Source organism: Pezoporus wallicus, unplaced genomic scaffold (genome assembly GCF_028554395.1).
Source record: "Pezoporus wallicus isolate ANWC-B61680 ecotype Strahan unplaced genomic scaffold, APGP_CSIRO_Pwel_v1 contig_7178, whole genome shotgun sequence".
Lineage (NCBI taxonomy): Eukaryota > Metazoa > Chordata > Aves > Psittaciformes > Psittacidae > Pezoporus > Pezoporus wallicus.
Window position 1 is genome coordinate 2,509,140 of NW_026636884.1, and position 24,473 is coordinate 2,533,612.

Sequence of the window (24,473 nt, forward strand, 5' to 3'; positions counted from 1 at the left end):
TGTTAATGTTGATGGTCACAGTGAGATGTCTTGAAAATGCTTTCCAAAGCGTGCTGCTTTTTTATACCATATTAGGTATTCAGAAAGCCATCGATACATGAAACTTGGGCTGAAAATGCAAGCACTCAGCCAACTTGGCCAGATGTTCCACATGGGACCTGTAAGAAGTGAGAGAATTAGTGAACATCATATAAGTTAAGGTTTTCTTTGGAATACTGCCTTTTGTTATGTACAATGGCAGACATAGGCCCTAATTCTTCAGGCAGCATTCAACTGCCTTGACTCTAAGAATATACTTCTTTTTTTTCTCCCTACAGTGATCTTGATTTGCTGCCCATCTCCTGTGTTACTTAAAACCCAAACAGCAACAACAAAACAACAGAAAAAGAAACGAGACAAAATTATAAGGACAATAGCAGCCCTGGCTATGTAGCTGTGATCATGGTAGAACAATATAAGACTGGTGCAGAGGCTGGATACTGTTGCCAGCTTGTCTTTAGTTCCTCTTGAAAAAGTAATAGTTGAATATATTTGAAGCAGTCCTTGTTGTCTCCACCTGAAATTGATGTACCAAAACTCAGCCTTTGGAATGACTGTGAAAATGCTGGAGCAGAACTTTGCAATTCCTTCTCTATGTGCTTCATGAGGGCAGGAAATAATCTCAAGTGAAACAAGTATTTTCACTGTAAAGAATATGGATTCATAAATGTATTTAGCAAGCCAAATAAGCCAACTTTAGCACTGATGTTTTAGGTGTAAATTCACACTAGGGACATATGGTTCACCTAGGTGCTTGCCCTTTGTACTGGCTGTGTCCAAATTTGATATCTTCACAAGTCCCTTACTTAGTGGACAATGGACTTGCCCAGTTTCTATGTCTGCTTACATTCATTTACATTAGAAGTACCTAGTCGCCATCCAGAGGGACCTCGACACACTTGTGAGGTGGGCTGATGACAACCTTACGAAGTTTAACCATGCCAAGTGCAAGGTCCTACACCTGAGTCAGAGCAATCCCAGGCACAGCTACAGGTTGGGCAGAGAAGAGATTCAGAGCAGCCCTGCAGAGAAGGACTTGGGGGTGTTGGTTGATGAGAAAATGAGCATGAGCTGGCTTCAGTGTGCACTCACAGCCCAGAAAGCCAATCGTACCCTGGGCTGCATCAAAAGGACAAGGGCTAAGGGGCTAAAACTTAAACAGGGGAAGTTTAGATTGGATATAAGGAGGAAGTTCTTTCCTGTAAGGGTGGTAAGGCACTGGAATGGGTTGCCCAGGGAAACTGTGAATGCTCCATCCTTGGCGGTGTTCAAGGCCAGGTTGGACAGAGCCTTGGGTGACATGGTTTAGAGTGAGGTGTCCCTGCCCGTGGCAGAGGGGTTGGAACTAGATGATCTCAAGGTCCTTTCAAATCCTAACTATTCTATAATTCTAGATGTCTAAAGCTCTGTTTTGAGCTATGATATGAACTGCCTCAAATGACACAGTATTGGAAATGTGCATCTTTAAGGATTCTGTTAAAAATTTGGGATTTCTCTGCCTGTCCCAGCTTCTGTGCTCTGCCTTCTGTTGTTCTTAGAGCAATCTACGCAAAATACATGGGAGAGAAAAGCAAAGCCTGCTTTCTGTTCAGCTGCTCAGTGGCTGCGATACTGGCTCAGGAAAACTGGATTTGGGTGTTATTAAATGGGTTTAGACCTGTGTGTCGGAAGAATGTTGCTAAGCTATAGCTCTCTGAGTTGCAGCCATGCTGACTTCCCTTTGTTTGCCACAAAATACAGTGGGTTTCTTGCTTATTATGCTGGGCTTTTTTTGACTCCTATTCCAAAGCATTCACATTTCTTCACATAGCAGCATAAGGAACACAGCAGCACTTTGCAGGGATGGCCAAGTTCCCCAGTACTTACAGTCACAATGGCTTGCTCGCTATCACTAAACTCATATCCATAGCTTAACCTGCCCAAATTCAAGACTGTCTAGCTGAAAACTGAAAACTAGTGGCCTCACTTTTCCTGATTTTTCTGAAATTTCTTTCCTGAGCATTGCAAAGAAAAAGGTGAGGGCTCTTAAAGGCTTTCAAAGCATCAGAGAGAGCACGGGGGGGGGAGTGTTGATTTCCCGCTGGCTTGTGCAGAGAATTTCCCATGCCTCGGATTCCAAAATGCTAACTGGAAACAACACACCCTCACACAAGGGAAGGCAGAAAAAGAGGAATATTTGTTATTCTTCTCCACATATGCAAATCTAGAAAAATCAGCTGGAGAGATGAGTGCTCTTATAATAGGTGTAGTAACCCAAAATGTTTTTAAGGTATTTCACGTTCTGCTTTTTCTACTTTCAAATCCTAATCTTAGGTGATACAAGTCTAATTCACACTTTGCAGCAAAGATTTATTTTCATTTTCTTCCCAGTGTCTCTTCATTTGCTTTTTCTGGGCCTAATTGCATTTGTTACTGCTGAGTTGCATGCAGTCTCTGCAGCTGTTTTTTCTCCTGTGTACTTGTGATCCTCTTAGCATTTATTTATCAAATCCCTGGGAATCCTGAAAAAGGGACAAAAATTGAAATACAAGAGGTGGTTTAAGGCTAAAATCTGGTGTCCAAATTCTGCAAATCTGCATCTCCCAGACCACAGAAGTAACCAGGGTAAAAACTTCTTTCACAGTTTCTCTTAAAACGTATGTTCTCTCACACTTAAATCACAGGAAAATCTCTGTACCATAGTAGCAATAGAGCCACAGCCAGGAACCCAAATGAAAAAACACCCCAATTTGCAGTTATGAGTAATCTTGTTTGGATATATTTTTTTTCCCTGCCCCACCCTCTCCTCCCCTCCCGTTTGCTTTCAGACAAAATGCAGGACAACTTTGCAAAGCTGAAGCAAAATCTAAGTTTTCTGTTTGAGAAAGATGTAATGAGTTGTTTTGCAAAAAAATGGCTTTATTTTCTCAGCCCATGCACTCCATAGATTCTGGTCTTAAGGGATAACATATTTTGGGATTTCTTATTTTTAAAGAAAATATTAATACTGAAAAAAAAATCCAAAATAACCCAGCAACCCACCATGATAAAATTCCCTTTCACTTTACATACAAAACACTGCACTAAGCTGCTTATCACTTGAATCAAGGTGTGTTTGGATATTTGCTTCAGTGAAAGCATCTATATTGAGGTTGCTTTATGCTGTTATCATGGAGGTTTGCATATTTAACTGCTGCTTGATGCATTAAGGATGTATATAAAACAAGAGTAATTGGAAGAATATGAAGATATAGCTGCAGCATGTACAGGTTTGCATGTATATTGTATATTTGATAAGTTAACTCCTGCTTAAGACACAAGTGGGTCAACTATTGTGAAGCTGCCAACAGTCTGAAGCAACAATTCAAGGTTCCCATTCTGTTGTTCTTGACTCCTGTGGAATGCTTTTGGGAAAATCTTGTACATAGTTCAACTGACTTCTGTAGTTTCTGTTGGATCTTGTTTGTCTGTGCCTCATTTACCCATGTGTCTGGATGTCAAAGAAATGTGGATGGAAGATTAGCATTTAATTAACCTTAACACATTTTTTTTTCCTTAAGTACTTCTTCATCCAAATAATGCTTAACTTACTTTGACCACATATTTTTACATTCAAAAACTGGGATGCAATTCAGCACCAGGCAGTTTGAGGGGTGTTGATGGTTTTCAAGATTGTGTGATGTTGAGGTTTTCAAGATTGTCTGGTTATTCTTAAACTGTTTAAGAAAAAAAGAGAAAGTACAGAAACATTCTTGGGCATGTATTCCATTTCCAGGAGAAGGGGGGGGGAAAAAGATGAAATCTATTATTTAAGAAAGAAATACAGCCAGTGTGATAAAAGTGTCTTCCCACGTCTTCTGGCCAGGTGCTGCGTGCATATAAATGTTTCACGTTAAGCTTAAAGATCAAGGAGAAGTCTGTGGGGAACCTTATTTCCTGGAGATCTGCTTGCTAGAGTAGCTCTCAAGTACTGACTTCCCATTTTTTATTTGGTTATTAAGGATGAAAGGCTACATCATTTTCTGGAATAGCTGTTCCTTGCATGTTATTATCTTTGTCCACAGCTATGAAACATGCACTTCCACAGGTACATGTGGATACTTAGCCTAACTCAGCCCCTCTTTCTGCTGCTTTATGTAAGTTTAATTCAAAGGATCACCTTTCTATTGTATTGTAGAGTGAACAAAAGATACATAGTTTAATTAGCTGAGAAACTGGGGTTTTTGTAGGTACAGGAGAGTATAATGGGTCTTCAGCCTATGTAAGAAAGGGCACACTCTGTTACCACTGAAAAGGAGACTTTAGAAGTCTAATTTTCTGACAGGTTTCACTCTTGGCAATGTGTGTATGTATATGCAGCTTTACATAATCAAATCGCTAGTATGAAATTTTGCACACTATCAAATGTTTAGAGAACCAGTAGAAAAATGTGATTGAAAACCATTTATATTCAGTTTGCATCAGAAAATTATGCACAGGATTAGAAGTTCCAGCACTTATTTATTTATCACAGCTACCCTGCAAAAATATCCCTTCCACAAAGTCAAGGCTGGCTCTTTAAAAAAGACTAGCATGATTAACACGGATGCTTGAAATATCTAATAAGCTTAGCAAATAATTTTTTTTTGCTCGGAAAAAATCCTGGTTTCTTTATTTTATTTTGTTATTTAGCTAGTTCATAGCTGGTGAATGCTATCAACCTGAACATTTCTGAAGCATTAAACAGTTCTTTCTAAAAAAATGTAATAATTCAAGCTATAAAATTCTTGCAAAATATTATTACCGATGTAATAATTCTGTCAATGTAAATGACAGAAGCAATGTTCAATCAAATGTAACATATCACTGCGAGATGGCAAATAGTAACAGCCTTCATACAGAGGTATCAAGGAAAGCACAAGAGCTGCAGCAATTTAGAATGAAACAAAGTCCTGCAAAAAACCAAATAAATCCTGGTAATTTACTAAGGTTAAGAGTAAGTATAGGTGTGGGTGGTTTTCCTTTCTCACGGGTGAAGGATCCAGCCTATAGATCTTTTTCGTCCTCTGACCTGCTGCTTCTCTCGCTCTTTAATGTATTTGAAGGTACTTTTGATTCATCAGGATGCCTGAAAACAGGTGTCACGGAGTTGCTTGGGAAGAAGCTAATAATGGCAATCTACTGTCTGGAGAGTTTCTGCTCATGTGTTTCGCTAACATGACACACATATCAAATATAAACTTAACAAGGACTGATCTATATTCCGTACCTTTCAGATGCTGTTACTGAATCTATTTCCTACTGACTCTAGTGAAGAGTAATGGTGTTGCTTAAAACCAGACACATGGTTGGTATTGTGTAGAAAAAGGAACTTATTTTTATCTATTTCCATGCGTTGTTTGTGGGACGAAGAAGCCTGTATGTGTGTACATATTTACACACACACCCCAAAAATGTATGTCTGAGTACATCTATATACAGAATGGATACTTCTAACTCTTCTAACATGTATGAGGTATAAATGCTACTATCTTTCTCTGAGAGATACAAGCTGAGTTCTAATATATGTACCCTTTTAAACACCAAGAACATGTTAAGGAAAGAAAGGAACATTTATTTGCAAGTAAACATAAATGGTAAAGCAGAAGACCAGACAGTTTCTATTTTCCCATTAAATTCACTTTAGCTTTGATTATCTTTCTTATTTACTGTCTCCAAACCTTCCTGTGGTTGTGTCTTTTTAGCAGTTTCATAGAAAGGGTAATCCGACTTTCTAAAAATGGAAGGTAACCTTTTGTTCTGTATAAATATGATTAAGAGGAATTTCCATGCAGTTGTATGAAGGGAACAGGAAGAAAAGAGAGCAAGCACCACTCTAATCGTCTTCACAACAAACCCAAGACTAAACCACAAGGCTCTGATAATTTGTTATTAAGCAGTGGTTTATATAATTTGAAATGCTTTTGTGACACTTTCTTTAAAAAGCTGTTTACATCAGATAAAGACTTATTTTTAAAACTTGGTCTTGTTTTGCCTTTAACATAATGCAATGTGTGTGGGGAAAATAGCATCAACAACTTTTAAAGCAAAATAAGTAGTTGTTTAAGTTCCTGTGCTGGAAAACCTAAGACTTAGCCAGCTAAAATCAACTAACTATAACCAGCTTTACCAAACCTGTTGTGTTTTTCCAACCACTGTTATTTATGCCTCTTTCATAGAAAAGCAAAGGGGCTCAACTTAGAAGTTGCCTTGTGGTAAGAACAATAGGAAGGATTTCTAAGCAGCGGAAGATAAAGAAACTGTTTCAGTTAATTTAGTTTTGACGATAAATGCAGATAAAAGCACAGTGTGCAGGAGAGTAATATCCTTGGCAGAGGAAGGAGATAAATAATTTGCATGGTCCATTGCTCTGTCAGCTTTTCATTGCAGTAGGTGCTGAAGTTCAAACACTGGTTTTTAGAATAATTCAGTTAACGAGTTTCTGAAAACAGTCTAGGAGTACGAGTTGGCTTTGTGTGTGGTGTCAGAAAAGCTAGCAGTCATGAACTAGTCCTGTCCTTCCTGTGTTCTACTTCGGTCTCTGTCTCTGATACATTATTTTGATGCAGTAAGCATTCTATTTACTTTGGTGTTCTGTTAAGTGTTTCATGGCCTGGCATGAACTGAGTATCTGGTGGCAATGCTAGACTAGGCTTCCATAATATGGCTGGGTTTGGTTACAAGGTGCTTGAACTGGTGACTAATATGAAGGAAAGCCTATGTGCTTATGTTATATCTTTATCTTTTTTTCCTTCCCCTCACACGTATTCTCTTTCTCATTTCCTGGGTTTCTTCTGTTCTGTTCTTTGAGAAGCTTTTCTACTCACTGTGGACATTTAACATTTTCCTTTTTTATTTTTTTTCCCTAGGCTCCTGTTAATCTTAACAGATGCACCTAAGGGAAAGTAAATAGTTTTACTTCTAATAATTCTTTTTTATTAATAAACTCCTCGCCTGTTTTACTTGGGTTTAATAATTCGGTTTTGATTCCATCTTCTTTTCTCTCTGTCCCATATTCTATCACTGAATCTTTATTTTCATTTCTATTTCTCCTCTTTCTTAATTTATCTTTAATTTTTCTCATAGCAGGGCTTGGGTTTGGGTTTTGGTGGTGTTTTCCTGTTTGTTTTTTTTTTCCTCCACCAAAATCTGACATAATTCTATTTCTCTTCCTTTGATTCATTCAAGCCTGAAAAAAAAAAAAAAGTTTTTCTTTTTTAGGCTCAGTAATCCTTCTCAGCTCTCAGGATTATAGAGGAATGAGGTGGAGCCCTGTACTTCTGAGGAAGGATATATAGTTTTTGGCATTTGCCCACTGTGAGGAATGAGGGGAAAAAAAGAAAAACTCCAAAATTAAGAATCCTACAGGAGACCCCTTGAGAGCTGAAAACCACCCTCCTTACGTGAAAACCATGTCATTTACATTGTTTCTAACAGATCACAATTGCTTGTTGATAATGTGAGTGGTTTGGTCTGTTTTAACAATGAATTTCAAAGTGTGTGCTGAAAAGGAAAGTGAAGTTTTAAGAGTAGCGCTTAGAAAGTGTACTCTGACGTACACAGATTGACTTAAGCCTGGTATGTCTTCATGCTTCCCCTGGAAATCGAAGTGCTTGGTCATTAACACAGTGAGTCACAGTAATGTGTTATGACCTGATCTGGCATTTATAAGGAAATATAGCGTCTAGCCTTGGATACCTCTTCTACAGGTCATTTGTTCTAGTGATAAAGAGAGTGCTTGCTCCCAGGGGAAAGCAAAGCTGCCCATTATGTCAGCTCACACCCTGGAAAAGGCTGCAGATTTCAGTGCATCTATTTGTGATGTGCTTTCTAAACAGGGTCAGTGTTATAACTGGGAGGATGGAGCAGTTTCAACTGTGAGTGCTTGGAGAAAAGGTATAGCTGACTCTGTCAAGGATGAATACAAAATGTAGACATTTTGTCAGACATGCTGGCATGTTTTATACTCATTTTAAAAAAATACATATGTAATGATTCAGTGTTTGGACCATTGATTTATGTCAGTCAGATGAAAAGCAAAATTTCTGTGATGTCTTTATTATTATTCTGACAAGAACTGCTTTTAAGTTAAAGACTGGTAAAGAATGCCAACTTTTGACATTACTAGAACAGCTCTATCAGCTTTAATTTTCTTTTGGATTCTTGTTGTTACAGAAAGCCATTAGGGACAAATTATGTTCTCAAAGTGGTTAACATAGTGAGGTACATTTTTTCGCCATAAATTGCCCAACCTGGTTTGTAAAGCATTATATGATCTCATTGAGAAGCAAACTGCAGAAATCAGAAATTACAAATATTGAACATCATCAGTCATTAGGCCAGAGGGTTCTCAAACCACTGGAAGACCATTGGTGAGTTGTCCACAGATGAACCGTTGTGTCATATTTAACTGCAATGTATGAACCCATTTGTTCTGTCTGACTGTACTTTTGTGTGCACAGTTCTTTTATCATGCTAGAGACCGCTAGAGTGTGCTCAATTATAAGTCCGTCAGGAAGCATACAGCGGTGCATAGGGAGTATTCAAGGTTGCTGAAAGTTTATTTTTTCCACTAAATTAGGGAGCTAGTGCTCTTGTCATTACAGATCAAAGTTAATTGACCTCATACCATTAGCATCAGTATAGTCACAGCACAGAGTGTATACAGAAAGCTGGAGAATGTAAAACTAGAAAGTTTCATTTTGACCAATATCTCTGTGTGTATGCTGCCATTTCACGCTTCAGGAGAGGAGTAACTGTGCAGATTATGAGGATTTCATGCAAAAGTTTGTTGCCTTGTATCACTCTTGGGCTCCATTACATTCAATTTCAAATCAGACTTTTCCCCCTCTTCTTTGCTCTATTCTTCTTCTTTCTACCAACTTACTAGTTTGAATGTTCAACCATGGTGTTTTCTAATAAACATAACTGACAGCTAATAATAATTTGCTCCTCTTTAGCCTGTGTTATATCAACATTATATTAGCGCAGTCAATGTTTTCAAAACCTTTATAAACATTAACTAGAACTAAGCATTGCCCAGCCAAGTAGGCCAGTATTTGTGTATTTTGACAGGTAAACTAAACTACAAAACAAAATTGTATTGCTTCCTTGTGACTGTAAGACTGTGCAAAAGCCAAGACAATAACATGCATCTTCTGACATTTATTTCTATGCTCAACCATACAATGTTGATTTTTTTTTTCCTTTCAGATATGTATACGTTTGTCATTATAATTAAAGGGTTATGATTAACTTTCTTCTGAGAATAGATAAAATGACTTCTTCGTATTTATACTAGAAGCTTTCAAGTGTAATATATCATCATGAGTAGGTTATAATAAGACTGACACACTGAGCACACTTAAAAAAAAATGATCTGTGCCGCTCAGCTGGATGTTAGCACAGATACATAAGGCAATATGTGAAGTCAAAGAGAGAAAGAATCGGAGAGAGAGGTGAGAAGATGCTGATAAAATCAGCAGAAAATATAGAGAATGACAGAAAAAAAAAAGGGGGGGGTGGAGGGGTAGAAGATGGGAAGGAAGAGGAGCCAGGCTGGATTTATTAATACTTAGGACTAAATTGTATATTATAAATACTATGTCCAGGATATAATAATCAGATATTATTTAGTAAAATAAGCATATTGAGCCTAGAATCGCACAAGTTTAGAATAGAAAAAAAATCATGTTTCCTCTCACAGTGTGTAAAGACTCCACTGTCAGCCTTCTCTATTTTTAATGCATGATTGTAAGGGAATAGAAATATTCTGTATGTTTCACTATCATGATGTGGTGGTGTCATATATCAGTGTGTATATCTTATCATATATCTGTGTCCTATCAGTGAATAGAAATTACTTGGAGAGAAATCCTCGATTTATCAGTGAATAGTAGCATCTTTGTAGGACAGAGACCCAAAATAACAATACCATGCAGAGTTATTGTAAATTAAATCTTTTTTTTTTTCTTTTCTTTTTGTTTCCTTGTAGTGTATGTGTTTGCAGTATCCTCTTTCAAGACTTTGGTATCACAGAATAACTGTTAGCGTTTAGTCACCTTCTGCACCAGTGATTTCATCTGCTGGGGATTCAATTGATTTCTCACATCTCAGCATAAGAAAGCCCAGGCTGTGCCCTATTACCTGTGAGTGTGTGGTGGCAGCAGCAGTAAGGGATGTCAAGGCAAACGCTTTTAGGACAAGAGCAGTGATGATAGAAATATCACAGAAAGCCTTAAGGTTTCATGAAACTGCAGACATTTTCTGATCTGAGCAGTTCAAAATGTGGATTTCATATGGCAAGGGGCCTCGCCCTGCAGGATCTTGCCTTCTTAGGTTTTAAATAAAAAGTTGTGTTATTGTTCCTTGAAGTAATTTTCTTTTCTATTTGGGTTTAATCCTCAACTATTTACACATGAAATTAATTTGTATTATTTTCTTAATCCTATTTGAAGATACTCCTGGGAAGTAGCTCTTTCCTGGGAAGCACAGAAGGTTAGGGATAGATGTGGGAGCAAGCAGATGATTGATTCTATGCTACTTGAGATTTTACCTCTTAATATTTTGTGCCCAGGCAATATATTAACTGCATTTAATTGCTGTCAGGGCATTTGAAACTTCTGAACAGGCTGAAAATAATCATAGATTCTACCTAGCCCCTTGCTGCACTCTTTTGCACTTCTCCAGCCTTAGTTTCATAAATGGAATGGTAATAGAGGCCAGTGGGACTGTGGTGGCAAAATAGGTGCATAGAGAAGCACAGTCATGAGTATGGAGGCCCTTTGCAACACTGTGAGTGGGTTACTTCTTGAGTTTCACCTAATGGTTGATGTTTGTAAGCATTGCTTGCTTTTTCATATGGTATTCCCATAAAATCAACCTTCATCTTTCCTTTGTTCATTAGAAGTTTGCAGGAGCTTAACTCAGCCTTTGGCAAAGGCAGATTAAGGCCTTTTGACCTGGAATGACAAATCAGGGTGTAATGCTCTTATTAAGGTATGACCATGTGACCTCTGTGATGCATGTAAGAATTAAGTCCATTAAAGGGAGGATTCCAGCTCATTTACAGGAAAGACCGAAAGACCTTCCTAGGTTGATGGCAAACATGACTGCTAAAATAAGCTCTGAACTAGGAAGTTGGAGAAGGATGCTGCTAAAACTTAAGCCTGCTACAGACAGTAAAAGGGAAAGAGGCATAGTTACATGATGATGAAATTAAGAAAAAAGTAATGTTTAACACTGGCAAATGAAAGATATATTAAGTACACTATCTATGTCACTGCAACTGGCCTTTCCTCCTGCTACTGGAAGTCTGAAAATAGGAAGCAGGAATTAGAACTCCGAGGACTGGATACAGACCAAATCTTGCAGTAGTGATAAGAATATGGAAGACATGACATATTCTGGATTAACAAATTGAAAGATATAAACTGATGAGTAAAGTGAGAACTGTATATATAGGCAGTGAGATAGCACTGTCTGTTAGTGAAATGAAAAAAGGGACCACTGGAAAGAGGGATGATGAGAAATATCCAAGGCTCAGAACTGGATAATGATATCCATTTTGTGAGTGGAGGGTGGGGAGTGGGAGGGCAGGAAGTGGTAGTGGAATTTATATGATCATGGGTAACTAATTTTCCCAGACTAAGACACAAATAAAGTTCATTGAAAAATGAACTCTGAATACTGTAATCTTTTTCCCAAATTTATTTTCCAATAAAGTCAGGTCTCAGGTATTTTTGGAAGTGAATTAAGTAGATTTGGTTGGTTGGTTGTTGTTTACTAAAGAGTCAGTGAACCAGCAAAAAAAAATAAAAACAAAAAATGATGTGTGATGCTTAGTTTCACTAAACAAGAAGATCTAAAGGGGCTGGACATAAAAAGTAAACTTGGAGCAGATTCAATTTTGTCCAGTTCTCTTTCTGAGAAAAGTAAAAGATAAATCTGTACTTCTGGAGGCTTAGAAAGGCAAACTGAAAAAACTGAGGATTCTTAGGGAGTACTGGGAAGCTTACATATTTGAACGTGGAGGAGGAGGCAGACTATAATAACTTTGAATCAAAAAAAGTTTTAACAGCAAGCAAGATACTAGCAGGAAGGAGCATAGATCTCCCCGGAATGATAGTCATCTAAAACTGTGTGTTAAAAGCAAGAAGAGAATCTATAAGGAATGCAGAAGAGGATTGATTAGGAGGAAGAATTATGCCCTGTAGTTTGAAAGATACAGAACTGAAGCAAGAATGGCTAAAAGCTGTGTTAAACCAGACTTTACTATTCATTTCAGTTCCCCCCAGAACTCTTCAGCTTTGCAAACAAAAATCGAAGAAGGAGGAAAATTTCTCATCCTAAGGAGCATGCACAGGTAGAGGGATGTGTGGCGGCTTTAAACAGCTGATCAGCAAAACCCACCTCATAACCTTAGAGAACATTCACTGTTACTGAGAAATACTGGAAGAGGGGCTATAGTCCCACTACTTCCTCATGCTTCCTCCCTTTGCAAAAATCTGTGCTGTAGTCTGTTTTGTAAGAACCTTTTCAGAGGGGCCTGTTTTGTTTGCTAGTAGAACATCATCAACAAACAAAGAACATCAACATAAGCCTTTTGGCTTGCCATTCAGAGAGCTAGGCTAAATGGGGCTTATATGAGGCATTCCACTTGGTGCCATGGCAGAGAGGAAAAGTCTTTTGGAAAAATGCAAGAGAAGAGATTCATGTCCCCAGGACTCCTTCCTCTTTTACTGCCCCATTTGGAAGGTTTGCAGCGAATTCAGGAGGAGATTATAGGACAAAATATAAAAGTAAATGATCTCAGAGTTGATGAAAATGATTTTACTTCTGTAGAATTCATTTCAGTCTCAGTGTTGTTGAGAAAATTAGTTGTCACTTGACACTTTGATTTTAATCTCTCTGGCTTTTGGTTCTCCATCTATAAAACGGGAATAATTTTTCTGCTGGTGGAGGCTGTGTATGTGAAAATACAGACATTCTTGCTGTAAAGCACAATGAGAACACTGACACAGAAATCATTTTTATTCTCAGTGCAGGAATGTGGAGTGTGTGAGAATAAGGTTTGGGATGATCCTTTCATCTGCAGGACTTAATATGTAAACATTTGAATTAGGTAACGATTTTGTAGGGAGGAAAAAAAAAGAGTTCTAATGACATTTAAGATTGTACTGTTCTGGTGTTTCATGGAGAAACTAAGGTTGTACAAAGAGATCGGTGTTGCTTTTGGTTTTGAAATGTTTTTTCAGTTTGTGAGTGACTGACTTGGCAATCTTTATATACATGAGACTTATTTCAGTGTATTGAGACTTATTTTAGTGTATCATATAAATATTTGCACACAGAGAGAAAGGCCTATGTATATAGCAGAAAAAAATATTAGCTAGGATAGGAACAACCTTGTGTTATAGCCTCTTACCCAAAGAGGTATTGCTCAACCAGTGAGCTCTCTACAAGTGAAATAATCACAATAAGCAATTAAAGAAACCATTTATAGGCTAAGATTTACAAAATCCTGCAGGACCATCCAGCAAGAGCTCCTCACAGAGATGAGATTGTGTGTGGAAATGCATGCCCACCCCTATGTTTGTGAGGGAGTGCAGGAGGGAGGCTGACTGGTAGACTTGGTTGTTGACCATTAATAGCAATTCACTGCTGAAATTCCTAATTGCTGTTTTAAGGAGAGAAGTTTAAGACTGCAATAATCTGTTTTACATGCATGCATACTGCTCAGTGCACTGTGTCAGCGTTCAACAGTACTGTTCCTTCCACCAAGGACTGGGGAGTACGTGTCACACAAAGTAAAGTCAGTCTTTACTCAAAGTTTCACTGGACTCAATGTAAGACTGTCCAGGTGAAGCCTGCGGTGCTAGATAGTACAGTTCTGGACCTCCTGAGTGGGTCAATGGATGTGGGCAGAGATAACTGTTAGTGGTGTTATTCTGAGTCACTAATAAAAATCATGACAATGAAAGTATTAATTTAAAATTTCAATATTTTATGCTACAATATTCAGCTGTGAGGTTATTGCAAATTGTAGTTGAAGGGAAAACAGTGAAGTTAATAAGCTGCAGACTTTGATAAACAATGAGCAAAGAGAGGTTTCCACTATTTTTATTATGTATTATTTCTAAAACATTGTACAACAATATCTTCATGTTTGCTTTATACGCTCTGCTGGGTGTATACCTCAAGTTTACAGTGTGATTGTAAATTCTTTTAAGGAAGATGCAGCACTTCAGCAGCCCACTGCCTTCTGTGATATGAGTGCAGTTTCTTCTGCACTGGTTCTTTTGTCTGTAATGTAGCTTTTGTTGCTCATCTAAGAGGAATAGTGAATTAAAGTGAGCTAAAGCTATGAAACGTGCTTTGTAAACAGTGTTATTTCAGCAGTACTGCTCATAATATTAAAGCACAGAGTTAGGGTTTTGGTTTGGATTTTATTTTTTTTTCCACAAATGATGAGCTTTTGAAATGATCATGCAAATATCATAGATATTCCAGTACATCTGCAGTTCAGCCCTTAGCTTCCATTCCTCTGAGATTCACATAAAATTTGACTGGTGTTTTCCCTTTTATTTTCTACCTTTGCATATGATAAATCAAACAGTGCGCATATTCAAAACACATTGGTTCTTTGAATCCTTCTGGAAGACTCCCTGCTGTGCTCTCTGAATTTTTAAGTTTTTCAGCATCTCATATGACAAGTGTGTTTTCTTCCAATGGACATGTGCAATGCACAGCCTGTCAGGTCTTTCCCAACTGTGTCTCTCAGAACGAACTTCAGCGTTGTTACATCAACTTATTTTTGATAGCTGGAAGCTTTCAGGTCTTTCTCAGTGCATCCCGGAACTGTAATTCTTGCGCTGGAAGAATAAATACAAAGGGCACCCCCTTGGTTAATCTTTCCTCACGTTCAGCTCGGCTTGCAGGCTGGAGCCACCAAGGCAATATGGTTTTGCTTCAGTCTTGCTCTGTGTGCTCCCTCTAGTGATCTAACCACGTAAAACATTTTCTTCTGAGGGGAGAGCTGGAATTTCCCAGGTGGCTCACAAAGCGTTTAATGAAGTGTGTAGCCCAACCATTTCATTACAACATATTGTGTACTTTTGCCTTTAATAACTGCATTCCTCATCCAAGAAGTCTCTGTAGCTTTCAAAAATGAATTACAGCGGTATTATTTTTCTCGGAATATATTTTTCCATGACAAGAATAGCACTTTCCTAAACTATTGTATTTATTAGCAACCTGTTACCCTCTGACACTACTGTCATTTTCATCAGCCTTGATAAAGTGAGTATCATTTAAAATCTCTTTAAAAATTATTAAACCATTTTTATTGGTTTGGGTTTTGTTGGTTTGTTGGTTGGTTGGTTGGTTGGTTGCATTTTTTAAACTGTTCACAAAGCAAGAAAATAGTCTGTAAAAAGATCAGAATTCTTATTCTGATTTGCTGGCATTTGAAGAATCAGACTAGCCTGAGGGTGAAATAATCTTCTGTGGTGGGACAGAGGAATCATACTGTCCTGATGAAGCACAGGCTGACTTAGCTTGGAGATGGAGAACACCTTCTAAAACATGAAGCTTGGTGCTCCTATTCCTAGGTGGGTACTGCTTCAGCTTCAGGAAGAGCTGTTGCTCTTTCTGGCAGTTCAGAGGTACTGAATCTGTAGGAACAGAGTCCCCTGCACAATTTCTTGCTTCCTTCCTCTTTCATTGCTTTTGCACATGCCTGTTGCTACTGCCTTTCCTCTGTCCACTGAGGATGTGAAGATATGAATCAAGATTGTCTATAGATAGGGTGGGAGATCTTGTGCTTGCTTGCTACATGATATGCGAATTTTACCCTGTTAGAAGGACATAATTATGTCATAAGGAATTTATTCCTTCAAAATACAAAAAACCAAACCCAAATCATAATCAGTACATTGACTCCCTGTACCTCTTACAGGACCTCTGCTTAGGTAATCATTCTTAATTTATTAAATAAGTTTTTAACAACAGCATAGTTACCGGTGGTCGGAGCTGCAAATTAGTTAACCACTGGCACCTCTTAGCTAGGCTGAGGAATTAAGAGGCAAAGAGATTGAACTGTCTTTTGATACAGAAGTCGTGCTCCTGACATATGCTCTTACATCTTTGTAGAAATCCTGTGTGACCTAGCAGCTGTGCACAGGGTTAGGATGCAAACTCTTTCCAAGGGTCTTTTCCACATGGATGTTCAATCCTCTGTAATAACTGTCATTATGAAAAGCTTCAGCCATTGTGTGATTCAAAGGAGTTAGAAGAGTTGTGATCAAAATAATTTTATTTCTAGCATAGAACTATTAGAACAAAATTTTTAATTTTTTTTTTTTAACTGTGGCATTATTAGCAGAATTCCATCCTTGGAGCATCATGGAATTGGGTTTCATGTTCAGTTCTTGACAGATATTTGAAAGGGGTGCTTTTGTTGTAAGCACAGCAGCAGCTGGAGCTACAGCTCAGCTTCACTTGTTTACAGTGTGAATGTCATCCTATTCATTACAGCCAAATTCTGCCCTTTTTGGACAAACTTCAGCTTCCCATGAACTTCAACAGATGCTGAGACCCCATACAGCAGCCCCCAGTCCTGTGCCAGTGTCAACATTTTAATAAGTGTTTGATTATTCACAGGGTACAGTGTACAAACAGCATCCAATTCTTCTGGTTGAGTATTTCTCAAATCAATGGGTAGAGGACTTAATTTGCCAGCAATCAGGGTGTTTAAACGAACTGTGCCTCAGACAGCAGATCAGATAGCTGTTCACATGGAGTTTTGCTTGTAAACAGTACCTCTGATAGGGCCAAGAGGTGTTAAATCTAATACTTATGTGTGACTAATTTGTGCATACACAGTGAGAATCACTGGCATAGAAAAAATAAAGGTGATATCCAGTTATTTTATTAGCCCTCAGCAATTCTAGATTAAAACAAATTTATAGAAAAAAAAAATCTTCAATTAGCCTGACAGCAAATTTTGTCCATTGCTATTGTAGATATTTCCATACTTTCTGCTAGCATCTGTTATTTAATTCATTCCTGTAGTTGAAGGACGAAAAGAACCAAAACAAAACAACCCAAAAACAAACTTAGAAATTTCCTTATCATGAAGAATTAAAGAATTATGTCAGGCACATAGGAAAAGAAAGAAACTGTGTACACTGTCTTGCTTGTGCAAGGCAGCGAAAGGGGGTAGGAAACCACTGAAGAATTCCAGGTCTGTCAAAAATATGACCTTGCTGAGTGTGTTGTTCACATCAGCTAGAGATGAGCAGGTCGAAACTGCAGCAGGTGGTGGCTTCCCCTCATGCAGTGATGGAGGTAACAGGGCTGAAAGAGGTTTCTGTAAATTTTGAATCAAGGTGACAGTGTAGGCAAGATCTGTACATATTAAATTTTATGTTTGCTTGAGTCCTTCAAAAAAAAACTGAACAAAAACCCCAACCAGTTTGTGGTTGTCAAAGCAAACAAAAAAACTGCACTGCAGAAATCCATCCAAAGGCTGTAGGAGTCACCAAGGGGGTGATGGAGGAGAAGCCTGGTCCAGAAGGAAGGCTTACTAGCAGAACCAGAATGGATCCAAGCACTTCTTCCCTTTGATACAACTATTCAGGATGCCGTTTGGGATTTTTTAAAAAACCTTCCTTTTTTCCAAAATGGAATTATGTCTGGTTTTCCCTTTCCCTATATTAAATTGGGCAATAGCTACTTTTTCCACATTCCTGTTTGATCCAGGCAGCAGTTTGATATTTTTTACTGTTTTCAGCATCCTGAATGCTTTGCCAAAACTACTAGCCACTCCTCTGCAAATTATGAGATAACTAATACTGACATTCTTCCCTTGTTTGTGAGCTGAGTCCAGAGAAATTTCTGCAGAAGCTGAATTTGTTGGGAATGTAAAGTCAATGATTCTATGCATTTGAAGCAAGAAAAAGCCAAATTTCAGTTTTAATGTAAAAGTAACCCTGCCTGCATGCCAAACTCTGAAACCAGCAAAGAATAACACAGCAGAGGGGTTGATCTTAAGACTTACATCCATCAAATGGTGCTCCAAAGCAAGGGAGCAGCTCAAATACAATTTTAGCACCTCTGCCTTTCAGAACTCAGTTGGATGTAATGTCTACATCAAGGAACTGACAGAATGAAGCTAACTGGTGTGAAAAAAACCCAGTCCTTCTGAAGAAGCTTCTAAATACCAGTTGTCTAAGTCTATTGATAAGCAGGGATGCATTATTAATGAAGCCTGCAGCCTGCCTAGTGCTGCTCAGATGGTTCAAGCATTTAGTAGGAAATATTTCTGTGAAGTGCTGCATGGAATAATGACAGTGTCTGTCTTAAATTGAACAAATGACTGTAGCAAGCTCTGGGGAGGCTCAGAGCAAGCAGATGCTTTCCAAGTGAAAGGCAGTGGGGTACCACCTGCTGTAGGCAGGCAGGCAGGAACAGTCCACTAAATATTGACTTGTTAATAATTCACGACAACAGGAACCCCTAGCTCTTCAAGCATTGCACTGCTCCTTCATCATGTGGCTTTTCATCACCCTAATGAGCTACTTGAAGAATAAATGTCTTGCAGATATTCCCCAATCTGCCATAATTCTGAATAAAAAGTTGTCTGCACTTCACAAAATCAAGAGAATTTTAAAAGTGGAAGGATCAGTGGCTTGGCTAAATATTGCTGTTTGCTGCATGTTGCTGTGTGGTGACTCAGTCTGCAGTTTGTGAAGCTCCTGAGGCAGAATGCGTGTCATTTCTCTGACATTTCTCTGGCTAAAAATAATTGACATTCCAGTTTATTACTGGCATATCGATAGTATTTTTTTCAACAAGAAAAAGAGTTCTGTGAAAATCCACAAAAGATTACACATAACTAGAAGTCTCAGTTAATGCTTTCTGAAAAGGATCTTGGTTTTGTGATTAGTATGTGTTTGGGACCCTCTAGTGTTCCTGCCTTCATCATGGATGTTAAATCAGCATTCGCAAACAAATACTTTTCAACTGAAAAAATTGGAATTGAATAACCCAGTGATGATGAATAGTTTTTGAAAAGTTAGCAAAGCTTCTCTGCAGACTTTTTTGACTTCCTGGTTTACTATCAACAGCAGCAGTTTGCCCTGCTTAAACACTGCCCTGCTTAAACACTGATGAAATGCAGGAGCTCCTCTATGGATGGTATATACCCTGATGATTGTTGATGTTGCTTCTCTTTCAAGGTGAAAAATTAACAGAACCTTCCTATTAATTTCCTTTTTTTTTTTCTAATTTAAGATGTTTTTCTTCCCTAAATATATAATTTTTCATTTATTTTGGAATGATAAAGTAATATACTGAGATGTTTCTTGTTTGTATGGTTTTCCCAGCAGTCAGCTATCACTCAGCTAGCAGACATTGTTACAAACTTCACAGTGAATTTTGCTGCACTTAAGCAAGGTGATGAGGCTTGACTCTGTGAACAGGCTTGACAATTCCAAATGGAATTTAGTACACTGTTCCTAAAGCAGGTGATTATCTGCACTGAGGAACTTAAAATTACAGGAAATTCAGTAGTATTGCTATGAAGAGAGTGCTTCCTTCATGCTACAATGAGTGACTTTCCAGCACTTCATTTAAAAGAGCCATGTGTATGGCTTTCTCTGCTGCACTATTGAGCTTCTGCTACAGCCTTCTAACTTACTACTCATCTGTATATATTGACAGTGTTTGGATTTATCAGAAAAGACACAAAATGACCTAGGCTCCCCTACTGAGCTGGTTGAAGTTGCCCCCACACCTCCGCAAAACTTATGTTTTCTGTCACGTGGAACATCTGTCATGCGGAACATCTGAGCAATCTATACTGTTCATTCAGCAGTGGCAGGTCCTTACTAGACCATCTGAAAGTGTTGTGTATGAAATCACTCTGTAAAGAAACCCCAGGAATTTAAAACTGCAGCTGTAGTCTTTTCCCAAGTACTGTTCGTTTTTAATTGAGAAAGGTCAGCAGGATAAAAAAAAAATCCCACTTATTCCAATCCTAGAAAGAAATTAGAAGCTAAACGAATTGCTGTACTTTGTATGTGAGGCAGAAGCAATATGAGCTTTTGTTGTTTTATTTTGCTTACACAACACCTTGTTTTATGATAGGTCATTTTTCTGGTCAGATGTTATTACTAGAGAGTGTAATTAGTCCCCAATTTTTTTTTCAAATGGATTCTACTGTCAAAGTGTATGACTACAAATTGGCAACTACATGTTTGTCTTACCTACAATGGTATTACTAAACACTGATCACTTTTCCGCTTTCTAAATTAAACGGTGAAATAAACATCAGTCTTGTTTTCTCAAAATACTGCTACATGTTGTTAGATCCTGAGATGTCAACAGAATATATGACGCTGTTGAGGAGTTATATGCATGAAGTTTGCATGTTTCAATATGTTTCACTAGTAGAAGCAATAAAGTGCCAAATTCTTCACCAACACTGCCAAGTAGACAGGATTTAAGGAGGAGAACATAATAGTGTTATTCAAGAGTGCCTTTGATCATGGGAAGCTAAAGCTTTTGAAATATCTTGCAACTGGCTAGCTTAGAATGAAATTTTTAAAGGCTGCAAGGATCTTAAAGCCTTCAAAGCTGTGCTTTCTGTCAGAAATCACTGTGATTGCTCTGCTATGTGAGGCTTTGCTAACAGAAGAAATACTTGCCTTGTATGTCAACATTAGCATCTCTGAATGCCAGAAGGTAGTCAGTAAGATAGTTTTAAATGTCCATTGAGCCATTTTTCTAGTGGACCTGCCAGGACCCCATCCGTGCAGCTACCAGGCAAGTATGTTGAGGTAGATGATGCAAAGATCTGGGCAAAAGCACAGCTGGCAGAAAGGACTCCCTCCACCACTGCATAACTGTTTGGAATCAGAAATTGCATAGACAAGAGTATCAGGGACATAATTAATAGGCATTTATTATTAATTAAGAAATAGGCATTTCTTAAAATGTTTCATTGTAATTTTAACTAAGCAGAAAAAGAAGTCCCTCATTTTCCAATAACTTTGGTATGATCAGAAATAACACTCCAAAAGTCTCTGTCAAAACATCAGAGGAATCCCAGCCAACCCTTCATGGTGCTGAAAGGGAACAGAATCAAGTCTGCCATTTTATTAATTCAGATTTTTTCTGTGATTAAATTTGTAACTAGTTTTCCTCTATAAAACCAATTTTTTTTTCATGTGCAGTTACTCATGTGAGTGCTACTTCAGCAAAGGAGAAAAAACTCGGGGGGATTCTACATTGTGGTAGTGCATGAGGTTGCCACTCCTCCGGCAACACTTGCTGCTCTACTGCAGACTACATCTGTTGCTCTATTTTAAAAGTCTATTCTGCCTTTCCTCACATTCTCACTGATTTTTTATGTTTTTTTTTCCACTCTGAAGAGAGGATAGTTCAACAGAATGCAGTAGCTTAGGAATGCATATATTCAGTACCACCTCTCAAGCTGATCTCATTTTTATTTAACTGTACATCTAGACTCTCCAACTACAAACCCCAAAATACCCTCAAAACATAGGCCATTAGCAAATGCTTTGTTGATTTAGCCAGTAGGTTGACTAATAGGTTTGGGTTTTTTTAACTGGAAAGGAGCCAGGTGTTCTATTAGGACAGCTGGAAGAACAATCCACCCTGTTGATGTTGCCCATGTCCCAGTCGTACAGCTGACTTGTTCTATGGCCTTGGATATGTCCCTTTCTCTCTCAGGCTTCCAGGTTTTAGGGTCTCATGTAAGTAATTTTCCTGGAGTTAACTATATAAGCTTAAATGCACGCTAAGATAAGATTCTGATTTACTGACTGTGAAGAAATAAATTGCCGTTTTACATGGGGCAACTGTAAGAATTCATTAGGAAAATGTTTTGAAAGGATGTCTAGCAGAGCTAAATATACTCCCCAGTCATGATATTAGAGTATCATGATTGGGACTTTTTATACCTTATAAAAATAGTGCAATACCATAAATCTGAATATACACCAGCCACTCATGCTTAATATCTATCAGAATGTTTTTCTATATAATATATTTTAGTTTGCATGTGCAAATAATCTTAAAAATGTCAATTTTCTGGCCAGGAAAATGTAATCTCATCTATTAGTACAACAGTAACAGAATGGTGTGGAATCATTACCTTGAATGATCCTTTGGAATGTGAGATAGTGATGTCACGCAGCATAAGAGTGGTCCTATCCCCAGAAACATTCTTTAACAAATGCCTTTTTCACACTAACTTCACTTAAGGCAAGAATGTATTTTTTTGAAGCTTTTCCCAGTATCCTTTTTCTTCCTCCTCTTCTTTTGGTGGAAAGTCTCAGCTTTGGCAGGGTGAAACAGCTGAAAAACTTGTGAAGTATAATGCTTTGACTTCAGCTTAGTGAATGCCCCAAACTTCTGATCTGTCCCCATCACACACACCCCTCCCCCCCCTCTTTTTTCTTTTTTTTTTTTAAATTTTTCTTTCTTAATATTGGAAAGGCAAATACTAAAAAATTGTCCCAATTATTTGGACTAGCCAGATCTAGGCTATACAGTGAGTAAGAAGAAAATGTCAGACCCTATTCTGTCACCGCAAGATACAAGTAATTGCATATAACTTTAATAAACACTAACTATATTGTGGGCAGGAAAATAACATCCAGATTTCCTGATTAATGGGGGTAAAACCATGTAAATGGACAGATGTACTTTCATTTAGAATAGTTATGTTCAAATTCACTTTTTTTAAAAAATGTTTGTTTAAATAGTAATTACTTCTCTCATTCAAATAAGCAAAATGAAGCAAGGACTTAGGGATGTAAACTATAAAGAGAGCAGAAAGCTATTTTCACACAAGTATCTGTCAAGGTTGCAAGAGTGGAGAGTATGATGCAAGGAAAGCATCATGCAGAATACATTAACTTTATCCATAGATAAATTTTGTCATCAGTGGTGTTACAGCTGTGATGGCCTAAAGACAGATGAGGCAAGGCTTGTAAAAAAGAATGGTATCTTCCATTAGGTCTTCAGTACAGAGGAGCTTTTGGATGCATGAACCTCTTCCTCATGTTTTGTTTGCTTCTATAACGCACTGTAACAAGGCAGTTCCATTACATCAAGGGTTGGAGCTCCAACTGCTGGCGGCTAGTGGGGCAGAGCCTCTTTTATTGAGGCCACCTTGAATATAAGAAGAGGAAATGATGAATGACCAGGGGCAGGGTCTTCCATGCAAAAGGAAACTGAAGATCTGTAGTTGGAAAGATGATATAAGCTGGGACATACACTTTATTAAAAATCCTTTTTTTCAATTTAAAAAATCTTAGGAGATGTCTCTTTACAGCGACTATGTAGTTCAGCAGAGTTGGTTGGACATTCTATCACCTCATAACAACATTATGTTTTGAGCTGGGAAATGTTCTTTCCTGCTCAGAACATTGTTATCTTTCTCAATTATTAGAAAACCACTGCTTTACTGTCACCTTCCCCCTCTGGCTTTTAAGCAGGTTTATCAGTTTTCCTCTGCATTATCAGTTGCTACCTTATAATGCAGAGGAAAACTTGCTGGCTCATAGAAACACCTGAAGTACTTTTCTAATTGTACAGGAGGGAAAATATTCTTATTCTGAAGTCATATCAGTTTTGATATATTAGACTTGAGATCACACAATGTTCATTCTCTCTCCTCTTTTCTATTTTTGTTCAGATTTTTATTGTGACTTTTAGAAGTGACTGGATGTGTCTTTCACTGAACTGTTATTTTCTGAATGGTCTATTATTCTTCCTCTCATTAACAACTTTAGGTATTCAGTACTACTATTCTTTAATAATATGTCAAGGAAAGAAGTTTTAACAGCAAAGACACCTGGTCAGTGAGAATACAGCCATGGTATTTAACCTGGTTCCATGTTCCATTATAAAATATTTTTACCAGAAAAAAACCTCTTACTCCTTTTTTTCTTATAATCCTTTTAAAGAACTAGTGCATTTTAAAGTATATCTTAAATAAGTTTGTAATTTTTGGCATCTTAAGGTGCCAGAGCAGAGAAATGAACCATAAATGAGAAACATCAAAAGTAACTTAGAATTTTTTTTTAATATTAAAGCGATGAATCACAGGCCAAATTAACAAGTAAAGGAATCCATTGATAATGAAATCTTTTTTTCTAACATAACACTTCATTATAAAGGGAGTTTTTCTATAATAGTAGCAAGTGTAATTACATTTTTATATATAATTAGGACATTATTATCATTTCACCATATCAAAGTTCATTATAAGACATGTCCAATGCATTTTTCATAGAGCAAAAATAAAAAGAGAACAGGGGTCCTTCAATTAGACTAGTATAAGGACATCCACAGAGACTGAGGGAAGCTGATCAAACAGCTTAGACCAAAAGGGACCAGGT

General features: G+C 37.8%; 1 long non-coding RNA gene across 2 annotated transcripts in view; it reads right to left on the reverse strand.

Moving 5' to 3' along the window:
* Positions 1–2,990: 2,990 nt before the first annotated feature.
* Positions 2,991–24,473, reverse strand: part of LOC130595398 (uncharacterized) — a 73,435-nt gene continuing 51,952 nt past the window's right edge. Inside the window, exon 4 of one of the 2 annotated variants that reach the window (XR_008971310.1) lies at positions 2,991–3,734. This is a non-coding gene — a long non-coding RNA (uncharacterized LOC130595398). The remainder of the gene's footprint in view (positions 3,735–24,473) is intronic. The other variant, XR_008971309.1, reaches the window with a different exon arrangement.